Raw genomic sequence first — 22,629 nt, forward strand, 5'->3', positions numbered from 1 at the left:
ATGGAGTCTCTTTTGGTTTAACCCAGTACAAGATCAGAATCCCAGTCATTAAATTTAGCCTTCCAAGCTGCCATCTTTCATGAGGTAAGACAATTCTGCTTCTACATAATGAATGTCACAGAGCTCATCTTCAGTACATGCTCGCACTACTTGTAATTTTCTGTATTTGCATTGCCTGACATGAGACAATATTAATGCTATATCACACTGAAGGCTCTCTGACATCAGCAAATAGAGCCACCACACAAACCAGAGCCTCTCCAGCACCACACACGGCCCCCTTGCTGTCCTTGTGCCTCCTTCACAAGGTCACTGATATTAGGCTGACATAGTGAAACATTTTAGTATCACTTTATCAGAACTCTTCATGTCTTAGTGTTCATCACACATCAGGATCCAGAGAGTGTTGCATGCTGCCACTAAATGGCTTATTTAGATGGTTGTATAATATTCTGGAGGGTAAAACTCAATCCCTAGAAGTCAATGGAGATTTTGATTTCACTAATTTTAGTTTTAACGTTAATAATTCTATCAGTTTCCTTCTTACTGGCTTCAGAGTTGGAGAATTATCTAATTCATAAACTACCTTTTGGTATGGGGATTCATTTTTGAATTATCTTTATTTTGTCTTGATAAAACGATTCAGAAATTGGATGAAAATGTGAATAGGCAGCAGCTTTGAGGAGAATAGCAGGAGGCAGAACCAAACAGGTGAGGGACAGATTGCAAACTTTGCCTCCACCTCTCTGTGCAATGTCTTATCTGGGTGCTGAGATCCAAATGAGACTCCACTACCATGGATTTTCCAACAGGGGGTCTCAAGGAAGGCATCTGCTGTAGCTGTCACTATTAATTGAGGCCGTTTGTGGGAATGTAAAGTCAAATATTTGAGGGATCATTTATAGCAAGTGAAACATCTTCTGTAGTGTGCATTAAAAAATATCTTCTACAGAATACCTGGGTGAAAAGAATACCTGGGAGAAAAACAGGTAGCACTGTAAGATGTAGTTCTGGGGAAAAATGGTACTTTTCAGAAAAGCTATGTTTTCAGCTAAGGTTGTCTAGTCTGGCATTAGGACAGACAGCATCAGATATCATAAAGCTTCCTTTAAAATTCCTTTTACTAATTGCCTCAATATTTTTCTTGTGAGATGGATGCACTGAAGTCTTCTGTTTTGGTGTGAGCTGGGTAATGTTCACTTCTGTGCCAGATCTAAGCTGGATTTGAAAATCTCACATCCTAAATGTTTTGTTCCATTAGAGAGCTGGTAAATCACTCCCTCTAAACATTTTAATACATTTCTAGTCTTGACAATTTATGAGCCCTCAAATTGGTGAATACCCTAAAAACCTTTCCAGAAAAAAACATTTGTAAAAAGTTTTTGTTACCATTTTCCCCTCTGGTTAATGCATACATGGTAATAGAGCCAGGATTTTAAAAGTGTTCCTTTTTTCAAGCCTGGTCAATTTTAATGGCCAAATTTTCAGGAGAGTTCAGTGTTTGACTCTCTTGAGCTGCTCGTGGCTTTGGACACCCTTGGACAGGTGCCACATTTCTGCTCTGTGTTATTCTGTCAAACACTGATTCACAACTTTATTTCAGGCAGCATCATGCAGTAAATAACACTGATCATTAGCAGCTGTACACACCACCCGAGGCACTAAAACACGTCAGGAGAGATACAGAGTGGGTTCTGAGAGCTCTAATAACTCCTGAAACGTTTCTCAAACACTTCTTATCACCACACACCTATGATAGGTTTGGGGTTGTGAAACCCCACCAGGATCCATTTGGGATGTCTTTGCCCTGCAAGGAGGGAGAAGCCTCTCTGTGAGTACAGGCTTGCAGGCAGCACACATCACACGTGCCACAGCAGTGGGCCTGGTGCTCCTCTCACCCTCTTCAGTCTGTTAAAACAGAAAAAAAACAAAAAAAAACCTCTGCATTGTGTACCACAGGAGCCTTTGCCTGGCAAGAAGCTTTGCTCTGGGAGACACAACAGGTGTCTAAACCATAAGATATTAAATTTCATCAAGTACCAGGCTTGTTAATGTTCCCTGGGGCTAGCAGGAATATTGTTTGTAGTCATGGACAAGGAGGAAGGGTCCTGCTCCTGCTGTTTGAATAACAGGTGAGACACAGTTCCCCAGATGAAACTATTCTCCCTTTTGTCACAGCATATAAACCCATTTTTCCTTCCTCCTACCTTGGGTTTTAGTGTATGTAAGAGCTCAGTGATGCTGAATTGGCCTTAATTAAACTGATTAACTTAATATAATATGTGTAATAGGTAAATAACTATTTTCTCACTTGGTTTCCTGTAGCAGAATAACTCAATAGCAATAAAATGCTTTCACTCTTGTTTCACAGGCCTGTCCAATTGTCCCAGTGGTTTAGAGAGTAAAGAACAAAATAAATTCAGTTTTGTTCTGGACCTTGTTGGGCATACACAATAGAAGAGAATCCTTAGACCCCACATGAGAACTGGTGTAAAAAAGCAGTTTGAAGCTCAGTCTCTGTGTTGATTTACGCTGGATTCAATTTTCTGTAAACATACAAAAAATGGTGGCTTTATTTCCAAAGGAGCAGGGAGTCTTCCTCTCACTGCAGTCAGTCACAGTTATGTGGACTCAGCAGTGAACAGGGTGGGAATGATGTTGGGATAAGGAGAAGAAAAAAGCCTTTTGGTGTCCTACAATCGTTGTTTCTCCATTTTTTTTTCAAAAGCAAAAGTAGCTGAAATGCCCATATTCAAAAATCTCAGCCAGCTGAACTCCCTTCCATTAAATAAAATCAATTTAACAATATCTTTGTGTCTGGAAAGACAAAAGGAAGAAAACAAAGTGCTGATATTTTTCCTGTCCAAATTTAAGTGAAACAAAACGTCCTCCTATTTTCCCATTAGAGCTTACATGAGATATTGAAGAAATTATCCCTCCCCTCCTGCCCCTAGAGCTCTGTCTATAGTGAAACACAGGGAAAACAAGTGCTAATACAAGTAGACTTTGTGCTGTGTGAACGACTTCTCGTGTATTAGCAAAGCAGACTGCTAATATGATATGATGGGACATTACTAATGCAACAGAGTGGAGCTAATGCAAACAAAATATGTTGGAGTGCCTGGTTGAACTGAATAGAGAATTTGTTTGTCTGGGACCCAGATTCTGAAAATCAAAGCATATGCCTCAGAAATAAATCTTACAGATAATTCAATAAACACACAGAGCCCATCAGATGCACCAAGGTGTTTGTGGGGTACTGGAGGTACAGAGAGATCCATGAGCCTCATTCCCACACTGACTTTTGAAGGGAGCTGAGTGCTTGGGTGTCCTTGGCACTTTGGAAAATCTCTTCTTATATAAATAATATATGATGCTGATTTACATTGACATAATAACTAAGTGTATGTGATTATCAGTAAAGGCTGTAAAACTGCTGTCATTGAACCAGAGCTGTGCCTCTGTCAGGAATTGCAGTCACAGGACAAGGGGGAATAGCTTCAGTCTGAAAGGGAATAGGCTGAGATTAAATCTGAGGAAGAAATCCTTCCCTGTGAGGGTGCTGAGGCCCTGGCACAGGGTGCCCAGAGAAGCTGGGGCTGCCCCTGGATCCCTGGCAGTGCCCAAGGCCAGGCTGGATGGGGCTTGGAGCAGCCTGAGACAGTGGAAAGTGTCCCTGCCCTTGGCAAGGGGTGGGACAGGATGGTCTTTAAGGTACCTGCCAACCTAAACTATTTTGTTATTATATAGCAAGTTCAGCTCTGAAAAACAAATAGTTATAATGCACTTTAAAATCTTAACAGTAATTTTTTATTTTTTTGTTTTGGCCTCATTGCCCTCCTCCCACTCTCAGCTGTTAATGAAGATATTGTCTGCTATAAATGGATAGGTCTGAGCAAACGAGAGAATCCTATGCCCAGTTTCAGCTGAGGGTAGTATCTCCCACAGCAAAGGGTCTGCTTAGGCTTTGATGCATTCCCCTCCAAAGGCCAGTTATTAAATGGAATCCTTGTGTTCTCTCACAACCTCCAGGGCCCTGCGCTGCACTGGGAGCTGCTTTGCAGCCAGGAGCAACCAGTCACAATTTGTTATTAAAACTGCAGCTCCCCACTGCTTGCTGCTGCTGACTACCATGAGGCTGGAGTCTGCTCAAGAAACGCAGAGAAAGCAGAAACTGAGAATATTCCCAAGCTCACCTTTTAATGAAGGCATATGGCATTCAGGATATTGTTATTCATGTAGTAATTGGCAATGGCATGCACATATTTATGGTACCGCTCATCATGCTTAGGAAATTTTGGAATTGCTCCATTTTAATGGGCCATAAACACTTACCTGAAGTTAAAGTATATAGCAAATAGAAAGAAACATGAATAATTCTTTATAATTACACCCATATATTTACGTACACACACACACGTAGCCATCAGGCAAGGCAATGTATTCTTTTAATAATTATTACTGAAGTAGAGCAAACTGTGCCTAAACTGTTCTAAATCCAGATTAGCAAATTCAATCAAGTCAAGTGAAAAACAAATGCAAGGTCCTGAGACTTTTACTAGGTATTCAGGGCCACAGAAAAGGAGTGTAAGAAATAAGATAAATTGTCAGCAATTATCTGCAGAATTTGATTCCAACATTTGCAGTAAAACTAGGACTTGACAAAAAGCCTCACTTTATACAGGAAAAAAGCACCACTTTGTAGTCCTCTTTCTACTGAAATATTAGAAAGAGGTGGGGGTTTTGTTGGTTTTTTTTTTAATGTAATAAGTAGCTGGGGTTTTCTCTGATCTCTATGGAGAGATGTGCGTGTGTGGTTTATATCCTTACTAAGAAAAATTATAAACCGTAATTATAGAATTAAACTCCTGCTATACCTGTGAGCTCTCCATATGGCTATTCAAGCTCCATTTTTATATCCAAATGTTTTAAAATTAATTTGACTTATTTATACCAGAAAAAAATAAAAGCATTCATGCAAAAGTGAAAGATTCACAAGGAAAGGAACAAGAGTTGTTTAAACCCACAGATTCAGATTTCTGCTACTGCTAAGTTTCATCAGTTTCAGAGCAGACTGACTGAAAAGAAAAGGCTTAGAGGAGGACACAAAAAGAAAATTGTATGTGACAGCATTGGAGTCTATGTCTATACAGACTAAAAGGATAGATATTTTAACACGAAATATTTTTTTTTTAATTAAAAAAAAAGTTTATTTGTTTCAAATTCCCCAAAATTCACCCAACAGTTCATACAGATATTGAAGATGTATTTTCAGGAGGGTGCTCAGTTGAACACTCAGAGTACCCATGTTCTGTATACAGGAGTTAAGACTTCAGTGCTGATTTGGATAATAATCTACAGCCACAGACCTTTTGATTCCCACCCTTAGTGTTTAAAAATGGGTATCTGAGACTCTTCTTTCCTCCTCACACAGTCAGAAATTGAAGTACCTTATTCCCAGCTTAATATCTGAAAAATAATGCTTTCAGAGACCATTCCAGCAAGGCTGGATTTTGTATTTCTCCATTAGAACCACAATTCCCCTCTGTCTTTCTGCTTCAACATCTGGTGTTGCAGGTAGGATACTCTGGCTCACAGCATCTGGGCTGAGAAATGTTTTCTCTCCTCAGAGTCCCAGATACTTCACAAAAACCCTTCAGAAACCATTTATCAGGCTCAGCACTGAAATGCTCAGTAAAATTTACAGTGAACCACCTTCTTCCCCTGCCTGCACAGTTGCCCCAGACTCTCCCCAGCAGAGCAGTTGTTAACAATTTGGTTAATTGCTGGTGCTTTGCTGATGTTTGCTATTCTGAGTCAGGGATAGCCAACCCCATACCGATCTGGAAATTACCTTAACCTATTGTTCAAAAGTAAAACAGGATTTGTTTTGTAGTTTTAGAATCTCTCAAACAATTATTTCTTCTGGTAACTGACTCTCAGCATCCATACTGATGCTTCTTCATTAGCAGAAAGAGGAAATTAGGAGTTTTATCAATAATGTGCTGGCTGGTATCTCAGAAGAACTGCTGCAGTTCCTGGCTCTGTCACAAATCTTAGTCACGATCTTAGACAAGTTCTGTCATCTCCTCATGGGACTGGAGTGATGTTACTTCATTTCCTGCCTTTAAAGACGTTGTGTTCATCTAGATTGGAACCCCTTCTTGAGAGCTTGGTAGGATTGGATGGAACCTGCCACAGTGTACCCTCATTAACATCATGGAATTAGATGATGCAATAATATTCATGAAAGTAATTAATGGAGGTAACAAAGAGATAGCAAGCAAAGGGGTGATCTTGCAACCTCAGGCTGAACCTGAAACATTTCAGAAATCTTGGGAAACAACTTGTGCGCCAGAGTTTACTACTTGAACTTTTTCAAACAGCAGTATTTCAATTGTTTGGCTAATTCTGGAGAAATACCCAAACTTTTGGGTGCTGACGGGAAACCTCCAAACTTTCTGAGGTTTCTCTGCCATTGACATAAACCATGGTCTGTGGCTTTCAACAATAACATTTGTGCTGATTTTAGCAATTCAAATCCAGATGCAGCAACTGAGCTTGTCAAAACAGAGGAGCCACAGACCACTTCTCTCTATGTGAATGTGCTGTTGTTTTTGGTAACTGATTATCTACACAATCACGGACAGCCAAATACCCATCTGGTTTCTCTGATCTGCAGGAGCAACATCACTGCCATGACAGCATACAGGGGATATAAATAATCTGGAAGCCTTTGCTCTGGAGTATTTTACTTGCATATCTGGCTGGACTGACTTCAACATGTAGCTGAGTGGGCTTTTATAGGTTTTATTGACACAAATTCTCTGCTGGAAAAGCACAACACTCCTAAAAATTAAACCTGCCAGAGGGTCAATGAGCATCTTCCAAAAATGCCCATAGGATAGCAATTAATAGAGCAATGGCAAATGCAATGTTTTAAAGAATTGCAGCTTTCTAGGCTCACCTAGATGCAGTACTTGCTTCTCCAAGGCAAGACACTCACTAGTGCATGGATTGTGTGCACCATCAGCACCTTCTGGTAGGTGCCAGAGTTGCCCAGCAAAGCAGCAAAGCCTTAATTCCCTCTGTCCAAGAGGGAGGAATCAGCACCAAGTCCGTATGGAAGGGCTGAGTAGAGAGCACATCTCATCAGCACCTCTGAGATTGCCCCCAGTCTTTGGATGTGAGATGATATTGAGGCCTGCAAGGGAAAAAGTATAACAATAATTGACTTAACTGAAGCTTTGATTCAACTTTATGAGCATGAGAGAGGCAATTCACACTCCTTACCCAGAAGCTACACTCATGCCGGGGAGTTGGAAGGAGATATTCAATTAGAAGTATCACCTCACAAGGAAGAATTATACCTGGAGTGAGAGAAGAAATGGGAAATTTCAGTGGGAGCTGCGTTTTCTTTGGGGGAGTTCAAAGGCGAGTTTGTTTTGGTAGCCAAGCTCCTAATGGAAAGATAACTTCATCCTTAAATCTCAAGTGATTTCTGCCAATTCATAACAATTTACACCTACAGGGCATCAGCAAATTAAGTCCAACTACATCATTGGCATTGAAGAAGTATTGGGGACACTGGAGCGTGGAAGGACTGACTTATGGAGTGACGTATGTTAAGGAAAAGAAATAAATTCAGGAGTCCCAACTCCCAGTTGCCTGCTGTAATCACTGTACCTTGTTTTTTAATACTCTTCTACTGCTGGAAATAAATGAATTATTTACATTCTGCCCGACCATTTCTCTCTTTCCTTTTTTAGCATTTTATGCCTCAGCTTTAATTCATCCCCAGTATTTTTTTCCATTTGAGTTTCTAGCAATAACATTATTAAATTTCATGTCTGCTTCCGTTTTTATTTCCATCTTTCACCAAAAAGATATAAAGTGAAATGAATCCAAATGAGAGAGCTTTTCTCTTCAAACCGCTCTCAGTATCATAGTTTCCTTAATTAAGTAATTGAAGCTCTCCCAACACTCACAACGTCATTCAATCCACTGTGGTCTCCCATGCACCCTGGCACTTACACTGGTTCCTACAGGAGACTCTTTTTCCAGTCCATCAGTCTCTTCTGCATCTTTCTAATAACCTCTCAGGCCTGCTCCTCCTGGTACCCCCTGGTGCACAGGGACCACAGCTTTAAAGAAGGAAATAACATGAAGACAGATTATTTTTTAGCATTCCTAAGGGTCTCTATTCCAGGTCTTTCATGGGACCAATCTTGACAGGCTTGGCATCCTCATATTTCTGTTGAACAGAGAAATTCCTTGCATTTGTTTCATGTTTGTGCTCTCAGTTTCTTCCTTTGAAATTTGAATTCTTTCCTTTGGAAAACAAATTTATATTTTTAATTAATAATCTTACATTATTAATTATTAATTTCCTGCTTTTTACACTTTAGGCCGTCCAAACCCCCTTTGGCATCCCTTTGCTGAGCAGTTGCTGCCTTAGCTGGATTCTGGAATGCTGTTTTTCTCTGCTGGGAATATGAGCCAGAATTGGTTCCAGAGCAGAAATACATTTTTAAAGGATGAGCAATACACAGGCCATGCTAAAACTTGATAGATCCTCAATACATTCACTCTTGAATAGGTATGGCTGTAGATGTTGGGCATTGCAGACTTTTTTTGGTGGTTTTTTTTTTTGTTTGTTGTTTGGTTGGTTGGTTGGTTGGTTGGTTTGGGGTTTTTTTTGGTGGGTTTTTTTGGGTTTTTTTACTGTTGAATATTTCTCAGTGAAAATTGAGATTCTGTTTCACTCTGTTTTCCAGGAAAAGGATCCACTCAAGAGCCTAGATGATATTTTTCCTGAAGGCTGCAGGGAAGCAAGAGCAGCTAATGCTCTGTATTCCTTCTCTTCTAGGGATATTGGATCAATGTCTTCTGTTCTCACTCCCCCTGCATCCTCGCACTGCCAATGCTCGTTAGGGGTGAGGAGATAATGTCAGTAATTGTTCTCTTCCCCTGAATTTAGGATGATAAAGCAGCTCCTGTTGCAACTGTTTCAAGCTAGGGAAGAAGTGTAAAGTGGCCTGGGAGAGGGCAGGGAATGGGAGTGAACTAAGGACATGATGTAACAAAGCTAAGCAATGGCTGGAATTAGAATTGCCTGCATAGGTGAGAGGGTAGGAAAGGAAATGAGAGAGCTCAGATTTAGGGTTTAGAGAGAAAGAGCTAGAGAGGGTTGTGTTTGTATGTAGGAGATATTAGATGCAAGAGCACTTAGGAGGGTTCCAGGCATAAAGTCTCACATCAAATGGCTCGATAGGATTGTTTACACCCCTTGATCTCAGAGCCTTGACACAAGGACCCTGCAGTCTAACATCCAAACTCATTTTTCTGTGAACATCCTCACTGCTTCTCCCTGAAATCTTCATTCCCCCAGATAGGCCTAGCTCTGGCTGTACATCTGAATTACTTCTGTTCCATAATTTTATCAGATCATAGCTATGACAAACTGAATGTGGGGAGTGGATCCAGATCCACTCAGAAGAAATAATTCCTGATGTAATCCATGAATGTGGAATTGTGATATTAGCAGGAATTCATTTCACTCCTATCTTGCTGGGAGTTTTGCGGGGTGGATTTGTGTGATGTTTTGTAGGCTGAGCATCCCTAAGCCCAACCTGTGACAGTTCAGCTCATGACACATCTGGTGAGTGAGTGACCTCCCAGCTTATGGCCACTAAAGCAGAGGAATTTCACCATCGATCTGGAGAAGCACTTGAGACAATGGTAGTAACAGGGCAATAAAGATTGCAATATATCACAGACACAGCTGCTGGCTTGTATAGATCAGAGCTGCATTAAGACCATTACAGCCTGCCTGTGACTGATCTAAAGAGAGAGAGACAGCTCTAGGAAGGCAAAGAGCAGCTGATATAGGAACAAAACTAAACTAACTAATGACATTTTTTTTAGAAGTTCAACATGACAAAATTTCTTTTGCCGGCCCAGACAAATGCCTTTGAATTCCCATTCTGTCACTGATCTGGGAGTCTGGGATTGATCCCCTGATGCATAGCGAGAAAAAAAAAGGAAATTTTTGCTGCACTCTGAACTGCAAAAAAGTAAGTAGAGGAGCAAATCCCACCAGCCTGAATCTGCCTACATCTACTGCTGTGGAAATACAGCTGAGGATTGGCTCAGCAGGTATTTAGTTTTCCAGGGCACATGTTTGTCTCCTGGGCATTTTCTTCTTTCCATGTCCCTGCAGATCACCTGCATTGTCTGGAGCTTTTCCTGTATAGCAGATCCACCGATAACCTGTAAAGGAGCCAAAGTAGGAGCAAAAGCGATTGCAAAAACCCAGTCACACTCGGTGACTCCTTATCACTGCAGACAGTCTAAGAACAAATGCCCTTTTCTGGCCCCTCATCTTTCATTGCCTCTTAAGAAATTTGCTGACATTGTCACCTTCCTATGGAAGTAAAAGATGAAATTTGACACTTTGTGGAGGAAAAAATCTCCTTGAATAGAGGGAAAAAAGGAAGAGGGACTTTCACCCGTGTGTCCCCGTGCTCTCCCAAGTCACTCCCATTTACTATGGGTTTGCCAGCACCCACTGGATCCTTTTAACAGGGATACACTTAAGCATCTCCCAGCAGTGCATTGAGCCAGGTGTGCTGAGCCATTGAAAGGCATTTTTATCAGCAGGCGAGGGCTGGAGTCAAACCGGGGGAGCCTTAATTCCCCTAAGTAGAGCGAAACCTCCCTGCAGATAAAAGACTTGCCTGACTTGTTCGAGAGGGAGTTGGTGACATGGCTGCACCCTCGCCCCCTTCTCCCTTAGGAAAATATGGCCCTGAGGGCAGAGTGGAGAGGGACGATCAAAGGCAAGAGCAGTTTGGCTGCCTGCTGCCAGCAACAGAAAGGCCAACCCGTCATTACCGGGGAGCAGCGCTATTAGAGGTGGATGTCAGTGGAAGGGAAGCACACTCGGGATCTTTGGCAGACGCAGGAATTGGGGCTCTGCCACTGCGTAGGAGTGGTTTGGCCTTGGGAGGGGACCGTGTTTCTTCCCACTCCTTTGGCAAAGTAGAACCCAGGTGTGTCCCTGGGAATCCCTAGGGTTTTAACCCACTTAGGAGGGATAATGAGTGCATGGTGGTTTTCACCCGCACAACTCGTAGGTAACTCTTGGACTTCCCACTGCATTTCGCCTCTACAAAACCCCTCACTCCTCCTTACATCCCCTTCCCCAGAACACAAAGAACAAATGCCCTCTTCAAGAGCTTCTGTCATATTCTTTTTCCCCTCTGGCTTTGGAGTATACAGAGGGAGGAGGGCAAAAGGGCAAACTTCCTCGAAGTTTTAAAGCAGAGCTAGGGAAGTAAAATGATTCTCCAAAAAAAAAAAATGCATGCAGCAGGGCTGGAGTGGGAGCAGACTGGGCAAGTTCTGCACTTTCTCTTCTGAGTTAGGCTGCCTTGGGACAAGGTCCAGCTAATTATCAACTTGCAGGATTTTTGGAGGGTGAGCAAACAGCTCAGTGAAACACTGGAGGGTGTTGGTAAAAGCCCATTTTTCATCTGGCTTTTTAAGGCAAGCTGAATGGATATTTACCTGTTAAAGAGCTTGCCTGCATGAACTTGAAGCCTAAACTTCAACACATTCATATTACCTGTTCTCCTACTGCAGAGTTGTCAACTTACAAGTTTCCAGCACAGATTTGTGTTGTCAGTCCCAAGAATCAGACACAGGAGCCCAGAAGGAGCCAAAGGTGAAGCTGTGGCACAAATAAGGATTGTTCAGTCCTGCTGCAGCCCACTGGGATGGGGAAGGCTGGGTGGGGGTGGAGAGGGGGCAGAGAGGGGATTTATCCCCTTCATCCTGGGGATTAATTTGCCCCTGGGACAGACCCATTGATGGTGGTCAGATTTTGAAAATGAAATTGTTGGGTGGAGACCATGCCTAGCCCTGGGTAGCCCTACTGCTCTCTAGAAAAGGGACACAGTGCAGTGCCCTCTGCCAAGACCAACTGATCCAAGAGCAGACCCTGCTATCCCCTCTAACAGTCTGTGTCCAGGATGGAACCCAGGAGGAAATCCAGTTTTTCCAGGTGCAGCTGAGCTGGGCACTGGGCCATGGTTTCTCTGCTGCTTTTTTGGGTAGCCCAGCATTCCTGCTGCTTCCAGCCTGGAGACAGTCTTGTATGTGAATACAAGGAGTGGAGTTGAGTAATGACCTTTTGGGAAGTCCTCTGGTGTCTCTCGCAATCCAGACCACAGTCAGGAACAACCAAGCTTTTGCTTTGTAAAAATTCATCATCTGCCCATTAGCATTTTAGCCATCCCTTGGATTGTCTGATTTTATCCACCTTTCCACATAGGAAACTGTATCATTTTGGATTTTTGAACCCTCAGACTGGAAGCTACAAACAGGAATTTTCAAGGAGGCAAGTGGTTATTAATAATAAATAAAAACAACCTCTTACATGTATGGAGCACCTCTCAAAGAAAGATATAGATCCCAAGGTGTTATACAGACATGATTCTGCTTTTAGGAATCACTCTGATATGGATTTACAGCATAGGGACATTTTATGCTCTACCAAAGAAAAATCAGATTATCCATCATTGAAAGAAGCTGTCTCAGGGACTGAATGAAACTGATATTTTCCAGAATTAGCAGCTAATAGTGATTATGACTAGTTTTGCATATTTTTTATGAATATGCTTCAATCTCATCTAATACTTGGAGCTTGGTTTTCTGTTTGTCATCATGAGCTCTATGTCGAAAACTTGGTTTGAGCCCAGATTCCACTTTTATTAAAGCACTCCAACAGGCACAACCTTTTAGCCTTCCCTGGTGAGAACAATATTTGCTTTCTGATAGGCTGGATTTCCATACTTTTTCTTTCAGTGTGTGCGCGCGTGTCATGAGGAGAAGTTTTAAAACAAACGGAGTTATCCTCAGCTGCTAAGTTCTGACATGCACTCTAAACAAGTAAACCCAGGGATGTGGCAGGCCGTGAAGGACGGGAGAGCAAAACTGGCTTACGTGTTGCTCTGATCACAGAATTATCATCTGCTATCACACAGCTTACCATTAGACCCAGCTGCTGCCAACCTGACCGGTGCATTTCTTCAAGCTAAGCTAACAAAGCACTTATTTGTTATCCAGGGAACTACCTCTAATAGACTTCCAGTGAAATAATATTTGCTTTCCAACCCTACTTTGAATCCCACTCACTTTGTTAAAAAGATTGCCTCTGGCTGTCTCCGCTGGTCTAATCTAATAGTTTCTAGTTTGTACAAGCAAAGCGCTTTCAGCCAACTATATAAATAACTTAAAGAGAAGAAGACACTTTTACAGCGCTCTGTGCCGGGTGCTATAGAACATGACAGATTAGTAAATGACGCCTCAGTGGAGCTCATCTGGGAACCTCTGTCAGTTGAATATGAGCAATTACAATATTGTATTTGGGCTGAAAGGGTTGTCTGTCTTCTTACAAAAAGGCTAACAAGAAAAATAATTCCTGTCTTGCTTCTCCTGTGCATGAAACTGATCTAAGTGGCTCTCGTCCCTTTTCCCTTCCCTCCCATTGCTGGAGCAGCAGCAGGAGGGGAAAGGGGGGGAGAGGCAAGTGAGGAGAGAAAAGAGAGTTATTTTCTTTCTGTTTTCACTTTTGGTTTGAATTGAGAATGAAGAAAGAATAATATTAGGAGACGGGGCTCCCTGAGGTTTGAGAGGGGACGTTATATCATTATATCAAAGCTCATTCCCTGCCTCCCACCTCTGCCCCAGCAGCCCCAAGTGCTGCCCAAAGAGCGAGCGCCTCAAGCCCCTCGGAGCTGCTCCATTTATCGCAGCTCACCTGCTAAGATTACCAAGGGCCTAGAGTTTCAAAGAGTTGCCCAAGGTTTACCCGTGCTATTCCCACTGTTGAATGTTTTTTAAATAGAAATGCTGAGGCTGAGCCCCATGCAACAGAGAGAATTTACCATCCACGCTGTGATTTCCAAAGGAAAAATTTTTGCATCCCGTTGAAGCTTCCTTGAGGCTCTTTTGAAATTGCCTGTAGGACTGGAGGGTCAATACCACATGGGCTCCTCTAGGACCACTGAGGTTGCACCAAGTCTTCGTGATCATTTGATGAAGGATTTTGCAAACACCTACAGCTTAAGCATTTGTCCTTTTTTTGTTCTTTTTTATTATTTTTTTTCCCTGAAGAACCACCCCAATACCACAGATTTCTTTTGTTTACATCTGTCTTTTTCTCACCACAGCCTGTTACTGTGGCTCTTTCCAGGCCTGTGAGTAACTGCATGCAACTGCAAGCCCATGAATGTGCACCAGCAGAAAATTGTGCTCTTATTAAATTATGTACTCATGCTACAGAGAGGAAAACAGTGTCATTCCATTCTGCTATTAAAGCACTGTGTGCCATGTGCTGGGCCACCCTGAGGGTGACTATGGGCACAGATACATAAGCTGCATCTGCAGGTGCATAGGGAGTTTTGGAACAGGATGGAGCCACAGAGATCTGAGCATTAAGCCACTCACTGCTGTGTCAAACAGGCCCTGGCATTCCTGGCATGGAAATTGCTTTCTGAAGTCCAGTAGCTTCTCTGGAAGAAAACAGAGACATGTTGAGAAGTGACCAAGACACTGCCATTCACTGAGAGCAAGTCTCTGGGAGGAGACAGTGGGGTCACAACACCATATTTCACTTAGGGTAATTCCAGGAATAATATAATCTAAAACCTGGACAAAAATCTGTGTAGAACAAAACTAATAAAAGCCATTCAAGTCTAATATCTGCCTTTGGTTATGCCCATGCTGATGCACGTGATGGCAGTGCTGACTGTGCTGACAGCATTGGGCAGAATGTGACCCACAGATTTCCCCACACTAGGCAACCATGCTGTACCAATGCTGAAAATATCTCTGAAAACAGGTATATGAAACTGAGATCATCTCAAGCAAATCAGCCAGTTTTCATCCTGAAATATGTATGATACCACAGGTCCATTCATGGCTCACGGGCAGTTACAGTGGCTCACGGACTCACGGCAACCCCTGTGAGATGAGAGGTGCAGCCATCCCCTCCTGGTGCTTAGGAGGTGTTTAACAGGATTTTAGTATCTGATTTCCTCCTCATTTTGCTTCGTTTGATCCCAGCTGATTTAATCACAGATTATCTTTTGCCAGATAGGAAGTACCTGCACATGAAACAACAGCACCTAGTGTAAAGTTACCTCCCTAAAAATACAGCCTCGATGGAAAATTAGAGAACATGACAGGAGAGGATGGAAGGAATGGACCAGCAGTTCTGAATCAAAGGGCCTGGGCTGCAGTCACAGACTGGGCCACCAAGCTCATGTTTGATCTTGGACTCTCTTTGGTCTTCTTAAACTGTGAACTCCACGGGACAGGGCTTGTCACTCTGGCTGTATAGTATGCAGAGCACAGAAAGTATTTGTTTTTAGATTGCATCTGGCTTTGCATTTAAAAATAGGAGTGCAACCTCTTCCTTTTTCATGAAAAAGTACAAAATAATTTTCAGAACACAGTCACTCACATCTTCAGTTCTAAAAACCAGATCTAGTAACTCTTTATGTTTTCAAAATGCTTATTTCCATATTGACTGCCTTTATTTCAGCCTTGGACATCATGTTCTCAAATGTAGGTGAATTTAGTTTTTTAAAACTCTGAAAAGCACATTTTATAAAGGAAACTTTGTGGGAAGTCTTCTGTTCCTGTGGGAAGTGAAAAAGGGAGAATTTGGCAGCCTTGGCAGACTTAGGATTGTGCTGAAGGGATTAATCTGTTTCAGACTGGATGCCTTACACATTTTGCAGTTGCTGGAGGGGAGCACTGACAGCAGGATAGGGACTGCCAGGGCTAAACAAGGACAGTGCAATGTCTAGTGAGTTCATGAGTGTGGTGCCAAAAGTGCCACAAGAAAGGGCAGGAGCAGCATCTGAGTATCATGAGCATATTTTTCCCATCAAACCTTCTTTAAATGAGTGGTTAGATCTTCAGACTGGTACAGGGTTGAGCAAAGCCAGGGCTCATACCCAGAATGCAGGAATTCTCTTGTAGCTGTACCTAGTCAAGGCCATCCATTTGCCTGCCCACGGCTCAGCCCATGCACCTCTCCTTGCAGGATCAGCCATGGAGCAATTCAGCCTCCAAGACCTGCATTTCTCAAACTCAGGGTGGGATGAAAATAGCATCTATATGTCTTTCACATCCTTAATTGTAAAGTTGTTAACCTTGCATTTAGTGCTTGAGTACTTTTGTGATGGCCACTGGAGATAAACCTCTGAGAGCCAGACATTGAAATAACATTGTGAACATTTTTTTTAACCCAGAGAGCTATTATTGACAGGGTGTCAGCTGCTGATGAAGGGCCCTGAAATATTTTATGGCATGTGACAGCTAATAAAACAGGTTGTTGCTTTTAATTGTTTGGCAGGTTGCAGTGAATTGTGAACAGATGTGAACTGGGTGCAGAGGAATATGTAGGTTCCCTGAATTTCTTCCACCTTTCACTGCCACCACCAACACTGAACATTAAAAATATTAATTTCCTTGTTTTCACCCTGTGCCTTGCTGTTTTGGTCAAAATTGCACGTTGCAACCAAAAGTGCTCTGCAAAATGCCTGAGTCCCAATCAGCAAAGGAAGGTTTTCAGTAGAGGGGGATATGAAATGGCCATAATTTTCCACATAAAGTTTTGTAAATGATCCTGTCACAGCTGATCTGCCACTTGCACAGGTGGTGTGACTCTGCTGCACTGAGGAACACTCAAATATGTCCTGAGACCTGTGTCCCTCTGAGGCTGCCCAAGCTCAGAATCACCTGCTCGGCACTGCGGATGTGCAGGCTCAGGGCCGGCTGACAGAACACCTGGGGAGTTTGCAGCCTGCTGTGCAAAGCTTTCCGAGCTGCTCTGGGGACAGAACTTATCCTTGCTTTCAGCTGGGCGACCTGGCTCCTTCAGCCTGCTGCATAATTAGCTCCTGACACTTTCCATAGGTCAATGTGCTTTTGGGAGGCTCCGAAGAGCCTCTCTTTAAGAGACCCAGAGGGACTGTACAGGGCTTGCATTGCCTGAAATGAAAGATCTCTTATCAGGTTACACCTTTTAGCTCCTATCTGTATAAGCATGCTGATAAGTGGTGCTTTTTCTTCCTCCATCTCCCCACTCCCTTTCTCTCTAACATAATCTTTGCCAGATCTAGTCAAAGCAGAATAGCTACAGGGGATTCATTAATCCTAGTTTGGAGGTAACCACCACCACCACCACCACCACCATCGAATCATAAAGATTTGAAGCACCCAAGTTTGTTATTCATGGACTTTAAGTCCAGCCTTTTCTTCCTGCTCCCAGGGTACATTTCCCCTCCCTGTGTTGGGACTCCTCCAGTCACTCCATCCTCTCCCCCTGATGCTCTGTTAAACAGTTATCAATTCCTGAGGGAGACTTGGGATAAAGCGACACTCCTCCCATGTGCCGAGAGCTGCCAGGGTTGTGTACCCTGGCACAAGTACAACAGAAACTAAGCCTTGGCCTCCAGCAATGTAACACCCAGATAAACAAGTCTGCCAGAAAGAGGCCGGGCTGAGGCTGAACCAAACACTCCAAAGCTGCAGATAGCTGCAAGACAGGGTGTATCCAGGAAACCCGGGCTGCTCCGTGCTGTTACATCCCTCCTGGCAGCAGCCCAGTGCATCCCCCACAGCCAACCCTCCCCACACCCACTTGCCAATAATGCAGGGCAAAAGACACTGTGCAGAGCTGGGCAGGGGAATCCTTCTGCTTTGAGGTACCAATGTATTTGACCATGAGAACAGAGAGGGGAATCATTGGCTGGCCCAAAGCGCTGGCTGAAGGTGCACTCATGACTGGTTGAACCCTGGGGATGTGTGAGACCCCAGCTGTGCTCAAAGTTCAGGAGTAAGACTGAAGGAACAGCAAAACACCTGTTCTCTCCTCCACAGCCAGAGATTATTTCTGCTTTTCTTAGAGCTGGGCTCCAGAAGCACCACCTGTCTCCTGCCACAAAGCCTCTCTTCCAATCCTGGGCACTGGAACCAGGAAGGAAAGCCCTTCCTGCAGGGGGAGACAGTGGAAGAGATCTTCTCTGGCAGAGCATCCTCCAGAGACAGAACAGGCTCTTTGCATGCAAGTCAAGGAGATGGCCTGTCTCTGGGTCACTGGGCACTCCCCCAGTCCCTGTCTCCTGAGTTACATACTGTAAATCAAGTAATTTTTGAGAAGAATAATGATCTCCAGATGTCTGAGCACTGGACCCCTGCCTGCTTCTACCAATGAGAGCAGGTAGAGCCAGAAGATACCTCCCCCCATCTTCTTCTCCTCCTTCTCTGACATGTTCAAGTTGTTCTCCTGCTTTTCCATGGCCTTTGGAAAGACTTGCAAGGCTCATGTGCCCAAGCAATGAAGATCAGAAGTCCCCCAGCAGTGACAGGCACTCTCCACCCCCAGTCCTCCCCTGGGCAGCTGCCCATGAGGGGTGGTTCAGCTTCAGGGAGGGGAGGCTGGGCAGGGCTGCACCGTAATCCCTCCTTGCACCTGAACAGAACAGCCTCTACCAGAGCTGCTGGCACCTTACACACAGCCCAGATGTGGCTGCTGCTGTCCACTGTGGCTCAGACTTCATTAGGGTTTGAATGGATTAGAGGCCAACAAGGACAGGTTGCTCTAGGCACCCTCTCCTGCCTTTCACGTGCTAAAGGGAGCTGCAGACAGCCAGGACATGCCATGGGCTTCAGCAATGCCATCACCCAGCCTCTGCCACCCAGCACACCAGCTGTGGGAAGCAGTGGAGACCCTGCAGGGTGGTTCCATGAATATCAAGGCACTTTTAGAAACTGGGGTTATCCTCTCCTGCCATCAGAACTGACCTGCTTTATGGAAAGCCACGAGCAGCAGTGAGCTTGCAGGGCTCGGTGTGTAGATAACCCCTGACTGAGGGATGCAGAGAGCAGAGGTGTTTGTTAACTAAACTGGACTGCCTTCAGTGAGGAGAGAAAGAATATCTAATTAAAAACATTCCATCAGTTTAGAGGCATATGCACAAAACCAGCAAAGACCAATCTTGTTTGCAGTAGAGACTGGCAATCTTATACTGAGAAATATGGGCCATGGGGTTCCTTGTACCTCACTTATGTTCAAGGAATCATCTTGCAGAAGTGTGCAGGAACTCTGTTCATAGACCCCATTACAAAGGACTGCATTTTCCTTCTGAAGCCTGCTGCCAGTACCAGGTAACAAAACCACCAAGCCAGTTTTTCTATGAAGATTTTTCTGCTGTCTTCAAAATGGAGAGGGTGCCTAAGTTGAGAAGGGCACTTTAAATCAGAAAGAATGGTACACCACAGCTTAGCTTCATTTTGGGGAATTTAAAACTGATGAATGACTCAGGAAAAAAGTTTCTGCAAACCTCGACTCTGATTTCATCAGCTGAGGGACAAAACGCTGTCAGCTCTGCTGCAGACTATGGCTGGAGCAGTCACATGCTGCAGATATGAGAGGGAGGCAAGCTGCCGTGAAAATGGGGGATAATTGGTGCCTAATAAGTTTAAGTGCTATCAGTGGTATTGTTAAATATAGTTAAATGCAGTTTATCCACCTCTAATTCAGTATTGATCCACTTCTACTGTACACCAAGGAGGCCAAGTGTGCTTGATTTTCAGTGCATCACTTCAGCATCACTGGCTGCCCTGGAACCTGTGGGACCTTTTGGAAACTCTGGTTGACCTCAGCAATCCCCACTCAAGATTAGCTTAATGCAAGTCCAGTGATAATTGCAGTTTCATTAGAAAAGCTCCAGCTCCTTGAGTCATTAAACCCTGTGAAGAACTCTTTTTTTCCTTGTTTCTTTAAACATTTATAACCTCCATCACGACACTGAAAAAGGCACAAAAGTCTGAGCTCTAAAATGTCAGGACCTAACAATCAAATTTAAAAAAGCTTTGAAAATTATTATTCTCTAAACCCACGTGCTTGCAGTGAAACCCTTTGCCTTTTTGCAGCCTGACTCAGGCTGCCCAATTGCCTGGAGCTGGCAGTTCTCCTTCCTGCTCCCTTCCCAGTGCTCCTGTGGGGTCTTTGATGAGGAGGGGAGAAGCCGTGTGGAAGGGGAGACAGGGGTGCAGAGGCTGAGCTGCTCCCAGCACTGCCTGCAGCCCTGGATCAGGCAGGTTAAAGCTGGACCAGGCAGTGCAGGTGCTCACTGCACATGGTTTGCATTCCCCACTGCCAGGACTCTCTTGGTGAGCCTCAGGAGCAGAGAAGAGCCAGCTTCCCGTTAGCAGCACACTGAGATGTCCCCTGTGCACTTTGAAGCATCATCCCTGCTAACCCCCCATCCCCATGGAGACTGCTGGGGGACGTGTCAGACTGCTCATGATGCAGAGAGCTCACAGGACAGCACCCTGGTCGTGGTTTCATCACACCCTTGCACCTTCCTGGCTTCCCTTGGAAAGCCATGTAGCAAACCAGGGCAGAGGGAGAGCAGGAAATGTGCAAGGGATCCATCCTGCAGCCTGCCAAGCGCCCTCCTCTCCCCACTGGCTCTCACTCCCAGCACCTTGCAGGATCAGGCCCTTTCTTATGAACTGTCAAGTCATTATCGTCTTTCCCTGCTTGGCATTTAACACCTCTTGGCAAAAGATTAATGAATTGACTGGCTTTCAACAGGTTTTATGAAGCAAGACAAGAGCAAGCCAGCACAGACAGAATATTAAAGGGAATAGGCAGGGAAGCCTCTCCTGCCTGGTGTGTCTGTGTGCAGGCATGAAGGGCTCCCAGGGAACTGTTGGGCTCCAAGCAAGGGGGGAAATTGCAATAAAACCAACATGTGGCCTTTAGCTTACTGCTTTACCTCGGATGAACCTTCATTAAAACTGCTCCCAGAGTTCTGATTTCACACTAAACCCCCCACACATACACCATGAAGATGATTGTTGTATATATTCACGCAATGGAAACATGATTTAGGGATTGGGGGATTTAAAGCACCGTTTATATCTCTGTGGTTGTTTCACCCCAGTGAAAGTGCCCTCCCAGCCATGCTGTCAGCGTTTGGGTGCACAGGATTGCTCTGTCACCTGCTGCAGAGGGCAGAGCTGTCTGCACAGGTGAGGGGGGAGAGAGGAGTGAGAGGTGCCTGCATGATTCATACAGGGATAACTCAGCCAAAGGGTTCTGGTGACTTCAAAAAACCTCTGGAGCAAAGACTTCCCCAAAATAGATTTCACGCCATGTAACATGTCCTTCAATATTTTTTATAGTTTTTAAAATATATGGATTGAGTGTTGATTTAGGTCTTTAAAACAAATGAACCATTTTATTCAAGTAATATCTGTGTTAGCAGTGACTGAAATTATTGCAATGATTATTTGCACATGAGAGTAAAGTAATGGAATTTCAGGCCTGATGAGATCGAGCCAGAATGCTCCTAAGTGCTAAAGAAATTTCAGTCCTGGACCTACTTTGAACTCCATGACTCATATCCCAGACCTAGATTTTTAATCCTCTGTAGTAATTGAAAATATGTGGCACAGAATATCTGTTTCAGGGAAGTTTAAAGGAGAAAGCCATAGTCCATTGTTCTGATGTTAGAAGGTCCTGACACTACAAAGTGCTGAGAGGTGCAAGGAATTTCTGATTCCCATGGATGTGAATGCTATATAAATTTGGTCAGCCTCTCACAGGTCTAGATTTATTAAGAATATCAGAGTCATGTGATGGTTTATCAAATGTTGCCTCTCCCCATATAACATTGCATATTTTTGTTTGAATAGAAGTTAATAGTGCTGATCCCCAGCTGGAGTTTGATGGACTAGATCCATAGGAAACTAAAGATGAGACTTTCTACAATCTCTCTAAAACCATGCAGGATTTGTAAATCTTTCTAGATCCCTGGTCTAGACCTGAACACCTGCTCAAATAACCAAGAAAAGCAGTTCACAGCCAGGAGCTTCTTTAGAAAGCACCTGGGAGAGCGTGTGGATCAGAAAAGGTGACAGCCACTGATCTAAGAGGGGTACCAAAAGGTGTAGGAACTGTGGTGGCATTTGAAATGGCCCATGTGAGTGAGCTGTGGAATGCCAGGACAGCGTGGTGAGGGCTCCTGGGGTGACACACAGCCCTGCTCCTCTCACACCAGTTGCCCCAGGGCTGGCTGCTGGTGGCCAAGCAACGCTGCCCTTCTCCAGCTGCAGCACAGGCAGAGCCTCTGCAGCCACACAGGGGATCTGTGAACTTAGAATTAATGTCAGGGCTCCTCTCCAGCACGGGCAGACAAGAAACATCAGAGATCTCATGCCATGTGCTTCCTTAAGAGCCTGGGTGGAGATTTATGGCACATGGCATGTTAAGCAGGCAAACATTTCCGCTCACATTTACTGCACAGGGAAGTTATCCCACACTGCCACTCCTGCCAGCAGCATAGATGACTGGAAGAGTGAAGAAGGTCCTTTTCAGGTGGCAACACTCCGTGGCAAAAATTAGAGGCATCCTATTTCTTTTGGTGTTAACAAAAAGATGTGCCACTATGGGTTGGAGCCTGGCTGGCAGGAGTTGTTCCTCTCTGGCTGTGCTCCTGAGACAGCTGTGGGGCACTGAGTGCAGGATAAACACAG

At 44.0% G+C, this 22,629-nt stretch overlaps 1 long non-coding RNA gene across 1 annotated transcript; it reads right to left on the bottom strand.

Moving 5' to 3' along the window:
• Positions 1-6,847: 6,847 nt before the first annotated feature.
• LOC128796823 (uncharacterized) lies at positions 6,848-8,995 on the bottom strand. The gene is made up of 4 exons (XR_008433910.1): positions 8,372-8,995; positions 8,035-8,144; positions 7,294-7,370; positions 6,848-7,204 (listed from the first exon to the last, which is right to left on the bottom strand). It is a non-coding gene; the product is annotated as an uncharacterized LOC128796823 (long non-coding RNA).
• Positions 8,996-22,629: the final 13,634 nt, after the last annotated feature.

The sequence above is a fragment of the Vidua chalybeata genome, chromosome 17, assembly GCF_026979565.1.
Source record: "Vidua chalybeata isolate OUT-0048 chromosome 17, bVidCha1 merged haplotype, whole genome shotgun sequence".
Classification (NCBI taxonomy): Eukaryota; Metazoa; Chordata; class Aves; order Passeriformes; family Viduidae; genus Vidua; species Vidua chalybeata.